This window comes from Globicephala melas, chromosome 8 (genome assembly GCF_963455315.2).
Source record: "Globicephala melas chromosome 8, mGloMel1.2, whole genome shotgun sequence".
Lineage (NCBI taxonomy): Eukaryota > Metazoa > Chordata > Mammalia > Artiodactyla > Delphinidae > Globicephala > Globicephala melas.
Genome location: NC_083321.1, coordinates 104,106,773 through 104,122,572, shown reverse-complemented (window position 1 = coordinate 104,122,572; position 15,800 = coordinate 104,106,773). Strand labels below are relative to the sequence as shown.

At 41.4% G+C, this 15,800-nt stretch overlaps 1 long non-coding RNA gene across 26 annotated transcripts in view; it reads right to left on the bottom strand.

Annotated features, from left to right (window-relative positions):
• Nucleotides 1–15,800, bottom strand: part of LOC115844432 (uncharacterized) — a 326,879-nt gene that overhangs the window by 175,405 nt on the left and 135,674 nt on the right. For 21 of the 26 annotated variants that reach the window (XR_009564997.1, XR_011377660.1, XR_011377659.1 and 18 more), the window contains one exon: nt 229–326. The exons of 4 other annotated variants lie outside the window; for them this stretch is intronic. This is a non-coding gene — a long non-coding RNA (uncharacterized lncRNA). Of the gene's footprint in view, nt 1–228; nt 327–12,397; nt 12,545–15,800 lie in introns of all 26 variants that reach the window. One more of the 26 variants, XR_011377653.1, reaches the window with a different exon arrangement.

Here is a 15,800-nt window from a genome sequence, read left to right as displayed (position 1 = left end):
CTCTCCCGAGAGGGTAGAAGCCAAAGAAATGGTCCTGAGACTGCTTCCCGCTTGAGAAATGAGACAATCAGGGCCTTAGGTCTGAGTCAATCCAGGAGCACACACAGTCTCTTAAATGGGTCCAAGGTGAGCAGGGGACGTGTTCATACATGGCCACCTTTAATGGCTCTGTCCCTACCTAGGCTTCTGGCTCTCAACCCTAAAGAGAGATGTGACCCCCGCACTCACCGGCCAAGGGATTCCTCCAGGCTCTTCCTCCCACCTTTGTTCTTACTGATGTAGAACAGTTGCAATTTTGAAGTCGAACAGTAGAAAGGTGACAGCATCTGTGAAAAATGTTATTGAAAAATGTAGCTTCCTCCCGCCGGTGCACACCCAGTTTCTTCCTCTCTGCCCGGAGCCTTCTCCTGGGCAGCCCACCATGTTTTCTCACTTGGCTTCTCCCCAAGACACCCCCTCTCACATCAGAGGGAGGGGTTCCCAGGCCTGACTCTGGTTGCTGGCACACCACAGCCCAGACCCCTGCTCTTGGAGCTGTTTAATAAAGTTAAGAAATAATATATAAAGGTATGCATTTTTACCATTATTATCCTGAGCAGAGAACCCTGCTTAACTGCTCCCTGACAGCCGACTGATTTCCAATCTTGGGTTTATATTACATTTGCAGAGCATAAGCTTTTCCCTAGGTCAGCATCACCAAAGTGCATTCCTCAAAAGAGAGGGATTCCATGGCTTGAATATACCTATTCGTTTGCATAGTAGATGCTCCTACAAGTTTCACATGATTATTCATATTCTAACTTCTCATAAAGCCAGTTTTACTGGCTTTCACCTATTTCCCATAACACCTATAAGCATCTCTGAGAACAAGAGTTCTGGAGAATACACTTTGGACAATGCTGTCCAAAGCTTATCTTTGAACTGAGATTGCAAGTTGGACATTCTTTCAATCTATCCCTAGAGGACTTTGTGAGGTCCTTCCTCAACTTGGGTGAACAGAGTGACCAAAAGATTTCTTATTGAACACCTGTTACTCCTCTCTTTTTTTCCTTTCTGTAGTTAAATCTTGCTCACAGTCACACAATAATATAAATTAAAGCCACAATGAGATATCACCAGATACCTATCAGAATGGCCAAAACATAAAACAGTGACAATATCAAATCCTTGTGAAGAGGAAGAGAAACAGAATTACCTCTCCGTTCACTGCTGGTGGAAATATAAAATGTGGCAGCCATTCAGGAAAACGGTTTGGCAGCTCCTTATGTAACTAAACATGCAACACTGTACAACCCAGCAATTGTACCTGTGGGCATTTATCCCATAAAAATGAAAACGCATATAAACACAAAAACCTGCACATGAATGATCATGGCCGCTTTACTTGTAACAGCCCACAACTGAAAACGGCCCAGAAGTCCTTCAGCGGGTGAAAGGTTAAACAAATGATGGTACATGCATACTGAGGAATACTACTCAGCAAGAAAAAGGAATGAGCTATTTTTATACAATAAAGTGTGGATGAATCTCAAGAGAATTATGTTGAGTAAAGGAAAGGCAATCCCCCTAAATTATGTATGGTATGATTCCATTTATATAACCTTCTTGAAATGACAAAATAACAGAGATGGAGAAGAGATAAGCGATTACTATAGGTTAGAGACAGTAGGGGCTGGGCAGTGGGAGGAAAGTGGTGTTTCCCTCTAAAGGGGGAAACAAAGAATCCTTGTGCTGAGCAGCTGTTTTATATCAGGACTGTGAGAGTGGACACAAGAGCCGACATATGTGATAAAATTGCATAGAACTAAACACACACACACACACACAAATGAGTACATGTAAAACTGGGGAAATCTAAATAAGACTGGTGGATTTTACCAACATCAATATACTGACCGTGATATTGTACTTTAGCCTTGCAAAATGTTACCATTGGGGAAACCGGGCAGAGTACCCGGGATCTCTCTGCATTGCTCTTTAAAATTGCATGTGAATCTACAGTTATCTCAACTTGAGGGCAGAGACTATATAAAAGGTTAAATGTACAGATGAATTTTTCATGCCTCCAATGTAGGCAAGGTGATATTTCATAACCTACTGATACGCTAGTTCTGTCTCTTCTAGGAGAAAACAAGAAATAATGTTAATTATAACGAAGGGATTCTTGTTAGACAGGGGAATTTCTCCCAATCAGAATGCTAATGACCAGAGGCTCTGCAATCTCCCTCCGGGGATGGGACACAAATTTGCACAACATTTGCTGTTTTCCTGGGAGGCCTTCCACAAACTACTAGCCCCCCCACCCCCGCTTCTCTCTGCTTCACAGCACCCGTCTGTGCCATTCTGTACCACATACTGTTTATAAACTCCATCATCTTGTCTGTCTCCCATGCAAAGTGAGCTCTGTGGGAGAAGGATTTTGCTATACTGTTGAATACCATGTGGCCCGATACAAACATGATCAAAATTCAGTAATTTTAAAAACAAAATATCTTAAAAGTAGTACAGAATCCTGTCTTTGGAAAGCTTTCCCTTGTTATCTTCATGGGGACAGGGAGATGGATGAGATGACCTCACCGGTCCCTTTCACTAGAAGAGTCAGTGGTCCTCTTTGTTCACAGCTGTTTCCTGTATCAGGGACTTCACAATACTGTTCCCTAATCTGGGAAGAGTTTCCCACCAACACTTAGTTATTTGGGGGGTTCTTTTGAAAGCTTTATTTGGGTAATCGACACATAATAAACTGCATGATTTAAAATGTAAAAATTTGATAATTTCTACATATATATACACCCATGAAACCAAACCATAATCAAGCTAATGATATATATATACACACACATATATATGTGTGTATGTGTATAAATATATGTAATATATATTATATGGACATATGCTTATATAGTCTATGGATATATAAATGGATATATAATCACTCCAAAAGTTTCCTCAGCCCCACCCTGACATTCCATCCCCAGACAACCACTGATCTGCCTTCTGTCACTATAAATTAGTTTATATATTCTAGACTTTTATATAAATGGAAACCTACACTATATACTCTTTTATGTCTGGCTTCTTCCACTCAGGATAACTATTTTGGGATTCTGACATGTTGTTGCAGGTGTATCAATACTTCATTACCTCCTTATTGATGACTGTAGTCCATTGTACGAATATACCACAACTTATCCACTCACCTGTTAATGGACATTTGAGTTGTTCCCAGTTTTAGGCTACTACAAACAAAGTTGCTATGAACATTCAGTAAAAGCCTTTGCTTTTAATTCTCTTAAATGAATACTAAGATGATAATGGCTGAGTCCTATGGTACCTGTGTCACTTTTTTTTTTTTTTTTTTTTTTTGCGGTACGCGGGCCTCTCACTGCTGTGGCCTCTCCCATTGCGGAGCACAGGCTCCGGATGCACAGGCTCAGCGGCCATGGCTCACGGGCCCAGCCGCTCCGCAGCATGTGGGATCTTCCCGGACCAGGGCACAAACCCGTGTCCCCTGCATCGGCAGGCGGACTCTCAACCACTGCGCCACCAGGGAAGCCCTTGTGTCACTTTTAAAGAAACTGTCAAACATTCCATAGGGAATGCATGTTTTACGTTCCCACCAACAGTGTATGAAAGATACAGGCCTTCCATATCCTCGTCCGCACTTGGTATGGTCAAGCTCTTAAATTTTAGACATTCTAATAGGGCTGTAGTTGTATTTCATTGCAGTTTTAATTTGTGCTTTCATTTCGCTAATAACAAACAACGCTGAACATCTTTCCACATGTTTTTCTGCAGCTATATATCTTCTTTGGTGAAGCACATGCTCAAATCTTTTGCCTATTTTTTAATTAGGTTGTTTATTTTCTTAATAAAGAGATTTTATATATTCTGAGTACCAGTCCTTTAATAGATATGTGCTTTGCGAATACTTTTTCCTTGTGGCTTGCCTGTCTTAGTGGTGTCTTTAGATCAGAAATACTTAATTTTCGTGAAGTCTATTTTAACAATTTTCCTTTCATGGATCATGCTTTTGATGTTGTGTCTAAGAAATCTTTGCCCGTCCCAAGTTTAAGAAGATTTTTCTCCTTAGTTTTTTCCTAGATGTTTCATAGTTTTAAGTTTTACGTTCAAGTTCTATGATGCATTCTGAGTTAATTTTTGCATATAGAGCAGAGAATGGATCAGAGTTCTTTTAAATACGGATATCCCATTGTTCCATTACTATTTGTCAATATTGCCTTTGTACCTTTGTCAAAAATCGAGGGACAACTTCCGGTTTCCAGTCACACATGTTAGGGGCTTGGAAGTCATCAATCCCAACCTCACAACAAGAAAAAATGCTAACAAACTAAAAACCAACTGCTCCTCTTAGATCTGTCAGAGAATTGAGGTCAAAGGACAAATCGCAGGGCTTCCCTGGTGGCGCAGTGGTTGAGAGTCCGCCTGCCGATGCAGGGGACGCGGGTTCGTGCCCCGGTCCGGGAGGATCCCACATGCCGCGGAGCGGCTGGGCCTGTGAGCCATGGTCGCTGAGCCTGCGCATCCGGAACCTGTGCTCCGCAACGGGAGAGGCCACAGCAGTGAGCGGCCCGCGTACCGCAAAAAAAAAGAGGACAAATCGCAGTGACAGGTGCATACAGAGAAACAGAACTTACAGGAGCAAACACCCTAGCTGGAGCCCAGTAGGAACACTTAAGGGATAATTAACTAATTTCTGCAGACGGAGCTGTGGTCTAGCTTGAGCGATTAAAAGCTCCTGGGAGCCCAGTCTTAGGCAAGCCCCCTACACCTTCATCAGTTTACCCTCCAGGAACCCCATGAAGTTCTCAGGGCAAAGATCAGAGAAAAATCTCCTCACACTTTCAACTGGAGAGCAGTAATCATCTTGTAACATGCCCAGAGTTCTCTCTCTCTCCTTAACAAAGGTCTGCCTTCAAGGGAGACTATTCCACCAGAGCCTGACTGAGCTGGGAGAAGCAGTATGCCCAACACCAGCCCCTCTGGCTGTCAACGTGGTGACGGGAAAACCGAACTCCAGCCTCCTCTAGCTTTCCAGTCCTGCCTGAGAGGGCACAGGGAGAAGCTGAGAAGCAGTCATGAAGGTCATTGCCCAGAGGTACAGGCTCACGGTCACATGATTATGACTGAGACACAGTCAGGTGATCACAGAATGCTTCCCCTCCCCCCTTCACCCACACATTACCACCGTCTCATTAGGGCTCCTGCGTAATAAAGGGACTGCAGCTAAAAGAACTGTTGACTTCATTAAAATTTTCAACTTTGCTCTGCAAAAGACTCTGTGAAGAAAATGAAAAGACAAGACGGACTGGGAGAAACGGCTTGCAAACTACATAACTGCTAATTGACTAGTATTCAAAACATACAAAGAACTCTTAAAACTCAACTTTCAAAGCTCAATAAGAGAATAAGCCAAATTAAAAATGAGCAAAAAACCTGGACAGACACCGCAGCAAAGAAGATATACAGATGGCAAGCAAGCATATGAAAAGGTATTCCGCATCCTATGTCATTAGAGAAATGCAATGAGATACCACCACCACCTATTAAAACAGCAAAAATCCAAAACACTGACAACACCAAATGCTGGCAAGGGATCTGGAGCAACAGGAACTCTCATTCATTGCTGGTGGGGATGCCAATAATGGTAGAGTCACTTTGGAAGATGGTTTGGCAATTTCTTACAAAGCTAAACACACTCTGACCATGCAATCCAGCAGCCACACGCCTTGGTATTTGCCCAAAGGAGCTGGAAACAGATTGACACAAAAATCTGCACACAAATGTTTGTAGCAGCTTTATCCATAATTTCCAGCAACCCAGGTGTCCTTCAGTAAGTGAATGGAGAAACAAACCGTGGCACATCGTACAATGCAATGTTATGCAGCACTAAAAAGAGATGAGCTATCAAGCCGGGAAAAGACATAGAGGAACTTAAATGCAAATTTGTTATGAAAGAAGCCAATCTGACAAGGCTATATACTTGTGTGATTCAAATTATATGGCATTCTGGAAAAGGTAAAACTATGGAGACAATAAAAAGATCGTGGGGAGGGATGAATAGTGGAGCACGAGGGATGTTTAGAGCAGTTAAACTTCTCTGTATGATACTGTAATTGTGGATATATGACATTTTGCATTTGTCAAAACCCATAGAACGTGCAACACAAAGAGTTAACCCTAATGTAAACTATGGACTTTGGTTAATAATAATGTATCGGTATCATTTTAATCAATATTGTTATAATCAATTATAACATATTAACTACACTGATGCAAAATGTTAATAATAGGGGAAACTGGGGGTGGGAAGGTAGTATGAGGTTATATAAGAGTTCTCTGTAGTTTCTGCTTAATTTTTCTGTGAACCTAAAACTTCTCTAAAATCTCTAAAAATACAGTCTGTTAATACATAAAATTTAAAATATGTCATACATGTATGGATCTATTTCTGGACTCTATTACATTCCATGATCTATTTGCATCCCTTGAGTTCAATGCCGCATTGTTAACTTTATAATAAGTCTCAAAGTGTGTTCAAGGATTAATTCAAATTTATTCTTTTTAAGGTTTATTTTTACTATTCTAGATCCTTTATATGTCCAAGTGAAATTTTTTTTTCAAATGGGACCTAATTAAACTTAAAAGCTTTTCCAAGTGAATTTGTAAATCAGTTTGAAACTTTCTACACAAAAAGCCTTCTGGGATTTTGATTGGGATTGCATTGAATCCGTAGATCAATTTGGGAAGAACTGACATTTTCACAATGCTTGGTCTTCCAATCCATAAACAAAATATAGCTTTCATTTAATTCCTCTTTAATTCTGTCTCAGCTTTGCTTTGTAATTTCAGTGTAAACATCTTGCACATCTTTTGTTCAATGTATCCCTAGGCATTTCTATTTTGTGATTCAATTGTAAATGGTATTTTCATTTTAATTTTGATTGTTGCTAGCATATAGAAATGTAATTGATTTTTAAACACTGATCTTATACCCTGCAACCTTACAAAGTTCCCTTATTAGTTCTAGTAGCTTTTTTGTAGATTGCATGGGATTTTCTACATAGACAAGCATGTGTTCTATAAATAAAGACAATTTACTTCTTCCTTTCCAATCTGGGTGACTTTCATTTTTTTCTTGCCTAATTGTACTAGCTAGAACCTATAATATAATGCTGAATAGAAGTGGTTGAAAAGGACATCCTTATCTTGTTCCTGATCTTGAGGGAAAACACTGAGTCTTTCAACATTAAGAATAATGTTAACCGAAGAGACTTGTAGATTGCCTTTATCAGACTGAGAAAGTTCTCTTCTAATCCCACTTTGCTGAGAGTTTTTATCATGAATGTATATTAAATTTTGTCAAATATTTTTCTGCATCTATGGAAAAACTCATATATTTTTCCTTTTTTAATGGATTAATAACATGGATTTTCTAATGTTAAATCAAACTTTCTCATTCCTAGGATAAAATCAACTTGGTCTTGGGGCATTCTTCTTTTTACTTTATTGTTAGATTGAATTTGCTAACATTTTATTAAGCATTTTTGCCTCTAAGTTCATGATGTATGTTTGTCCATAGTTTTTTCTTGTAATGTTTTTACCTAGTTTTGATATCAGACTAATACTGACCTCATAATAGTAGTTATGAAGTGCTCCCTCCTCTTCAGTTTTCTAAAGTAGTTTGTCTATAATTGGTATTTTTCTTTAAATGTTTGGTAGAAGTCACCCAAGAAGACTTCAAGACCTGTAGTGTACTTTGTGGAAGGTTTTTAATTACAGATTCAATTTTAAAATAGATATAGGGCTATTCAAGTTATTTTTCTTGAATGAGTTTTGGTAATTTATATTTTTCAAGGAAATTGTCCATTTCATCTGAGTTGTCTAATTTGTTGACATAAAGCTCTTCATACTATTGTCCTATTCTTCTAACATCTGTAGGACCCAGTGTGCTATCAGCTCTCTCATTCCTGATATTGGTAATTTGCATATTCTTGTTTTTTTATTTACTAGTAAGTCTGGCTAGCGTTTCATCAATTTTATTGATCATTTCAAAGAAACAACTTTGGGAGGTTTTTTGTTCTATAGTTTTCTGTTTTTTATTTCATTCATTTCAACTCTGATCTTTATTATTCCTTTTCTTCTGGGTTTAAGTTGCTCTTCTTTTTCTAATTTCTCAGGGTGAAAGCTGACATCAGTGATTCAAAACCTTTCTTCTTTTCCAATGTAGGTGTTTATTGCTATAAACACCCCTCAATGTACTGCCTTAACTGCATCCCACAAGTTTTGATGTTTTGTGTTTTTATTTTTATTCAGTTTAAATTAATTTTTAATTTTCATTTTTATTTCCATTTTGACCCATTGCTTACTTAGATGTTTGTTATTTTGTTTCCAAATATTTAGGAATTTTCCAGAAATTTTTCTGTTACTGATTTCCAATTTAATTCAATTATACTCAGAGAACTACTTTGCATGAATTGAATCCTTTAAAATATATTGAGACTGTTTTATGGCCCAGAATATGGCATATCTTGGTCAATATTCTATGTGCACTTGAAGAGAAATGTATTCTGCTTTGTTAGATGAAGTGTTCTATAAATGTAAATTTTAAGGTCAAGTAGGTTGATAGTGTTTTCCAAGTCTTCTTTAAAATTAGTCATTCTGCCTACTTGTTCTGTCAATTATTGACAGAAGGATGTTGAAATTTCTGACTATAATGTTAGATTTGTGTATTTCATCTAGCAGTCCTACCTATCAGTGTATACTTCATGTATTTTGAAGCTCTGTTATTAGGTGCTATACATTTAGATTTATAAAGTCCTCTTGAACTGACCTTTTTATTATTAAGACATGACCCAATGTATCCCAGTAATATTCTTTACTCTGAAATCCTTGTTAATCTGATCATAATGTAGCAATCCAGCTGTCCTGTCATTAGTATTATCATGGTATATCTTTTCCCATCCCTCACTTGCAATATGTTTGTGTTCTTACACTTAAATTGGCTTTCTTCTAAGAAGCATAAAGTGTGTCTTATGTTTCAAGCTGATATTCTCTGCCTTTTAATTAAAGTATTTAGACCATTGACATTTATATGATTGAATTTAAATTTATTTGTTTTCCATTTGTTCCACATTATATACAATGTCTCCTTTTCCTCTGGTTGCTTTAAAGTGTTCTTTTTATAACTGGTTTTAAGCAAACTGATTACGTGTTTTCATGTAGTTTTCTTTGTATTTAACTTCTTGAATCTGTGGATTTATTATTTCCATTAATTTGAACAAAATTTTGTCGTTATTTATTCAATTTTTTTACCATGCGCCCTCTTTTTGAGGGACTCCATTATGCAGCTATTTGGCCATTTGAGTCACCCCACAGCTCATTAATGGTCTATTTTTTTTTCTTCAGCACTTTTCTGTGTTTTATTTTATATAGTCTCTATTATTATGTCCTTAAGTTTCTAATTTTTTCTTCCACAATATTTAATCTGTCATTGATCCCACCTAGTGTATTTTTAAATCTCAGACACAGCAACCTTCACTTCTAGAAGTTTTTGTGTCTTTTTTAATATTTTTTCTGTGTCTACTTAATGTGTTCTATCCTTTCTCCACCTTTTTGAGTATGCAGAATACAGTCACAATTACTGTTCTGATGTCCTTTCCTATTAATTCTATCATCTGTGTCACTTCTGTGTCAGTTTTGGTTGACTGATTTTTTTTCTCATTATGGGTTTCATTTTCCTGTTTCTTTGCACATCTAGTAATTTTCTAATGGATGCCAGACATTGTGATTTTACCTTGTCATGTGCTAGGTATTTTTGTATCCTTATAAATATTCCAAGTTTGGATTTTAGAATATGGCTAAGTTACTTGAAAACATTTGACCCTTTCAGAACTTGGTTCAAACTTTGTTAGGTGGAAAACAGAGCTGCATTTAGTGTAGGAGTAATCTTCCCCACTGTTGAGGAAGACTCTTCTTAAAACTCTTCCTGATGCCCCTTAAATTATAAGATTTTCTACCATGGATTTGGGAAACAGGCAATACTCTAACCCTATGTGTTCAGTTATCGTTTTTCCCTAATCCTTTCAAGGTGATTCTTCCCCCAACTTTGGATAATTTTCTCATGTGCATGGCCTGATCAGTACTCAGCTGAACACTTGAAGGGGACACCCTCTCTGTGCAGCTCTCTCCTCTCTGGTGATCTTCCCTGATAATCCTAGCTGTCTTGGCTTTCCTGCACTCCCAGCTCCATCTTCTCAACTTAGGAAAGAAACTGTCCTGCCTGGCTTCGTCTCATCTGTATCATGACCTGAAAACATTTTCCAGACAGTAAGCTGGGGCAATTGTAGGACTCCCCTCATATGCTTCTTACTTCTTCATGATCGCTGCCTTTTGTTGCTTGATGTTCAAAGCTTATGTTTACCTTAGAGTAATATCTTTACCTAACATTACAGTTAAAGAGGGAACTGGCAGGTCAGCAAATTTCTCTGGTCAATATTTGATCCCCTTGCGTCCTCATTCATGGGCTGGAGCCTAAGAAACAAAGAGTCAGTGAACCTCTGTGTTCATCTAGTGAATGCTATTTGAGATTGAAGATTCAAGGAAGAACCTACACCAATGGAGAAGAAAGATGGATAAGTCCAAAACTCCTAATTTCCTTGTGGGTTATGAAAGATTCCCGATCCAAGAAAAAAGGAGGGTTCTACCAACACCTGGACCACCTTTATTTAATATTTTCCCCTAAATAAACCACAGGTTCTGATAGAGCAAAACTGTCGGTCTTACAATGATATCCTAGCTTCTAGATCAGTGTCTGGCATGTTAGAGAAACTTAGGAAATATTGGATAGATGGACAAATCTAAGCATTAACCAGAAAATTCTCATACCCTCTAACCAATTTAGACAATGAACATATGGCGACAGAAAATGAAACCCAGGTCCAGCCTCACAGTTCTAGTCCATTTACCCCCCTTATTAGCTGGGCTCTAGGGAGCAGAACTGGACGATGAAAGGATGGATGACCTTTCATGCCACTTAGGGCCCCTCCCAGCATGTTACTGAAATTCTCTGCCAAACCCTAAAGCCTCAGGGCTCCTCTTAGCTCAGGAACATCTGTGCATTTCCTTAAATCCACTTCCAGATTTGATAAATATAAAAGGCAGAACAGTTGAGCAGCTCAAGGAAGTGAGTGAGGGGATAGCGGGTCCCTGTGCCCTGGAAATCTGGCACCATTGGACTGTGCTAAATTAGGTGCAAAGAAGCCATCTGGCCAATTTAGTTTTAATCCCTTCAAGTTTGTTGAAAAATATTTGCCAGTAGATTGAAAGTGAAGGGAGAAGTTTCAAGTAGTATAATTAGACGTGATGCCAGAAAGTCTTGTCATAAGCCATCCAAGAGCAAGGAAGGAAAATAAAGAAGAAATTGCAAATATAATTAAATAAATACACACAATAAGTGATAATAAACCCAAGCAGGCCTTGGCCTCAGCCCCTGCATTCTTCCAGGCGGTTCACCGCGCTGTGCGCCGGGCTGCTTGGCAGGCCGGGCTTAGCTGGGCTGGGTTCAGCAGTGCTCAGGAATGCGATGGGGAGGAGGCTGCCAGGCAACCGCAGCCCTGGCAGGTTGTCACAGAGAGGTTAGAAGGGACTGACATATACCGCGTAGCGCCTTGTCTCTGGGCACCCTGTACTGTCCCAGGTGTACCTGGCCTCCAGGATGCACAAACTCACCACTTCCTCGCCCCAGGAAAAAAAGACAGGCTGCAGAAAGCATCTCTAGGGCTAAGAGCATGTGCCTGAATCATTCTGTATTTAATGACCACTATTCAGCAAGTGCCTTGCATTCCCTAATCTCTGAGAACCTATGCAGCAAAAGTTGACGTGGATTCCAGATTCTTGCATGTCTTGGGGCAGTGCCAGGAGACGCTGGAGATCCTGAACTTCAAGCGCTGGGATCACTGTAAGATCTCACACCAGCCAGGCGCAGACTTCGGGAGCAAATCGTCAAAGGCAGGAGCGAAGAAGGATCCCCTCCACTGCTCTACTCAGGAGCACATTCAGGACCAAAGCTCCCAATTAAACGGGAAGGTACCACCTCCTCCCTATTTCACTGGTTCTGCACCCTGCCAGACAGATGCAAGTGGAGCAGTCTGTGCAGAACTGAGCCTATGGGGCAATCATGCTTGATGTAGCTAAAAAGAGCACCAGTCTTAGGGTCCAAAGGCACAAGCTTGTGTCTGGATCTATCACTTACTGACTCTGCAATCATGAGCAAGTCACTTAAGTCAATGAGATCAGCCTGTTCACGTACAAGATAGGATACCGTGTCCTACCGTAGTAAATCATAAAATGACATACAGATGTTAGCTGTTCTTACCGTTAAAGGCTCTTAGAAACTTGCTGGAAGTTTTCAAAGAAGGATACCTAGCAACTGGTGTACTCTTGGCTAAGAGTCGGGAGGATGGGTTCTGTTTCCTAGTTCTGGGTGATCTTGCTTCACTTTTTTGAGCCCCTATCGCTTCACCTATAAAATGAAAGGATGAGATTAGATACTACCGAAGGTCCAACACCAGCGTCCCCAGTGCGTATAAGCAAAGTCCTCTTGGGAAGGTTGATGTATAACCCCAAGGACTGTGTGCCTACAGCTCAGAAAGCCCAAGTCCTGGAGCAGGGGTTGACTAACTATGACCTACCAGGCCAAACCTAGCCTGCACCAGCTCTTTAAAATAGAGCTTTACTGGCACACAGCCATGCATATTCATTTGCTGTTGCCTCAGAGTTGCCTTGGTGCTACAAGAGCAGAGTTGAGTAGCTCTGACCAAAACCACATGAAGGCAAAGCCTGAAATATTTACTACCTTACCCTTACAGAAAGTTTGCCATCTCCTGCTCTACATGTTTGCTGGATGGTTTCAACCAAAATATGAACCAAATCTTGCTGACATTCTTTTTTTTAAAAGACACAGTATGAAAAACTGAGTGCCAATCTGAGATCCTTTTATTTTAAATTACAATGCACTCCATGAGTGCCTAAACATAATACAATAATGATGAGAAACTTAGTCTGGGGAGGGAAAGGACATTTATACCTCATATAAATGGTACTGTTTTTCACTGGATGGAAAGTTTGAACAGACAGGATTTTTAGGTCATAAGAAATAAGGCCTACGTTATGTTCCAAAGAGAAATACAAATTTCTCTCGTAATTTCTCAGGTAAACTGGATGAGAGGAAGGCAGAATTAGTATCTGGAAGGAAATTAATCCTCATACTCATATACAAACCAACCCTACCCTGGAGTGGACACTTCTCAACATTTTCTCATCAACCCCACCCTCCACTCACAGAGGGGTCAGAGGACGCTTCCTCCCATCCCCATTCTCCCCCCAACACAAACACACACACACACACACACACACACACACAGCAAAAGCAGGAGACACTGAACTCTGAGCTCAACAGAAAGAAGGAAAGGAGGAAAAACTGTGCGTTCTTGAAACATCTGCAGTTTTAGAATTTGCAAAGCAGAAGCATGAACCCGAGAACTAGTACTTCATTATCCTGTAGAGGGGAGAGAGTCCCAGGCGTAGAGTTCCACCGCCACCGCCAACTCCACCCAACACAGAGTCTGAAATAAGAATATAATAGGAAGTAGTAGGAAGAGAGAGAAAGACAGGAATGCAGGCCCAGCGGTCCAGGCGGGCCGTCTCTGCAGGTTTAGCAGGGAGCGTCCTCCGCCTGGTGCAGTGCAAAATAACGCTAGTTCAGCATGGGATTATCTGCCGTGTGAACGTGGGTGTGGGTGTGAGGGTGTGTGGGTGTGCATTTGCTGTTCCTTTGCCTTCCGTATCAGTTATCTGCTGCTGTATAACAAGCCATCTGAATTATTTATTAGCTCACAAATCTACGCATAATTAAGTAGGCTTCAGCTGAGCAGTCTCTCCTGGAATCATGCAACTACAGTCAGTGGGAGGGTCAGCTGGGAGCTGGGGGTCTAAGACGGCATCCCAGCCCTCCTGGTGGTTCATCTCACGTCTCAGCACGAGGCAGAGCAGAAGGAGGTGTCCGGCAGGCGGGGAAGGCAAGTCCCGATGCACAAGCCCTTTCCAAGCCTCGTCTCGAGGCATATCTGGCCCAGATTCCAGGAGGGAAGAGCACGCTTCCACTTCCTGGTGGGAGAAGAGCAAGCTCACAGTGCACGAGCTATCATACAGGGAGAGGCGTGTTTGTGCCTGTTTTGTACAGTCTATCCCACCATCCACCCTAATGTCGAGTTCACAGGGGATGAACCCAAGAGTGGAGTGTATCACGTATGTGTGATTTGTTAAGTTGTAAGGAAACTGCACGACATCAGACACGCCAGTTAATCTCCAGGAGCGCATTTCCTCCTCTGTAAATCCTGTTGCACAGAGGGAGATGTCTATGCAGTACCTGCCATAGAGGCCGTTGAGAGGTTTGGTTTCTGTCTGCAGATACCCATGCCTGGGGGAGTGAGCGCTTCTTGGCCAGCGGCTATGACTGGGTGAGAGTATGTGGGGCTTTGGCTTTTCTGAGCACTGAAGTTTAGTGTCTGGCAAATAACAACACGATAATCCCCAACAGATAGCTTTTCCCATCAAGAACCACATGCCACACGGAAGTGCTTGGCCTGTGAGGACCTGAAGGCATGGGGGCCCTCCAGACCTTAGTCTCTTCGAGAGGCTGTGACTCAGTCCCCTAAAGGAGGGGAACAGGGTGACCAGGCAAGGAGGCATCAACATCCTCACGCCCCAGCTTCTTCCATTATCCACTCTCACAGACTGGGGGGCCAAGGAACCATATCCCAAAGGAAAGGAGTTTAGCAGAGCGAGGACCTTGATGCTGTATAGATTCTGTTGGGCGGCTTGGGCACAGACATTCCACTTGGGAGCCAGTCACAAGAAGGGGCTGTGGCATGAGAGCCTTAGCACAGGGGCACTTGGAGGGCTTGTGACAGTTACAGGGGATTTTGCCAGAAAACTGAAAGTCACAAAGCATCAGTATTTCATAAGGCAGGGTTCAGGTCCTGGCCTCGTGGATACACAGCTGTGGCTTTCCCAAGCACCATGCCCACAGAGCTGGACCTGGACAGGGGCTGCTGTGGCTTGTGGCGACCAGTGCTGAGAATCTCAGGACCGTTCTACAGCCAGGGTGTAAATGCACTTGCTGGCAGGAGGCACGCTCATAACTAAAGGGCTTTGGGGACATTAGGAGGACATGTTTATGCAAGGCTCTGGCTGGTTCCTGGATGCAACCCCAGGGCCTTGCAATGACATGTTTGTGATAGGCGCTGTGTACCTGTTGTATCAATAACCAAGATCTAGGGGGATGTTAATTTTCTCAGTAAGTCCACCAGAGGTGCCCTCTGTAATGTCCTCCAGAAGTCTGGATACTTGAATAGAGAAAAATCAGCAGCCCAACTTGTGAAAGTCGGGTAGGTTGACCGATTTACTCCTAGGTTTCCCAGTTTTAGCCCTAAACAGTCCACATCCCAGGAAACCCCTCAGTCCCAGGCAAACCAAGATGGTTGGTCACCCGGAAGTGGGGACACAAACACAGTCATTCATCAGGATCAAATTTAATCCTGGACACTCAGTGCGTTGTTCTGAGGACCTTCTTGCAGGGGATACATTAACCAATGAAATAAAGGGCACCTTCTGCTCTGTCCAGATTAGTCCTCGCCTGGTGTATTAGGATTCTCTAGAGAAACAGAAACAATAGGATATGTAGATATGAACACTGTTGACCCTCGAGCAACACAGGG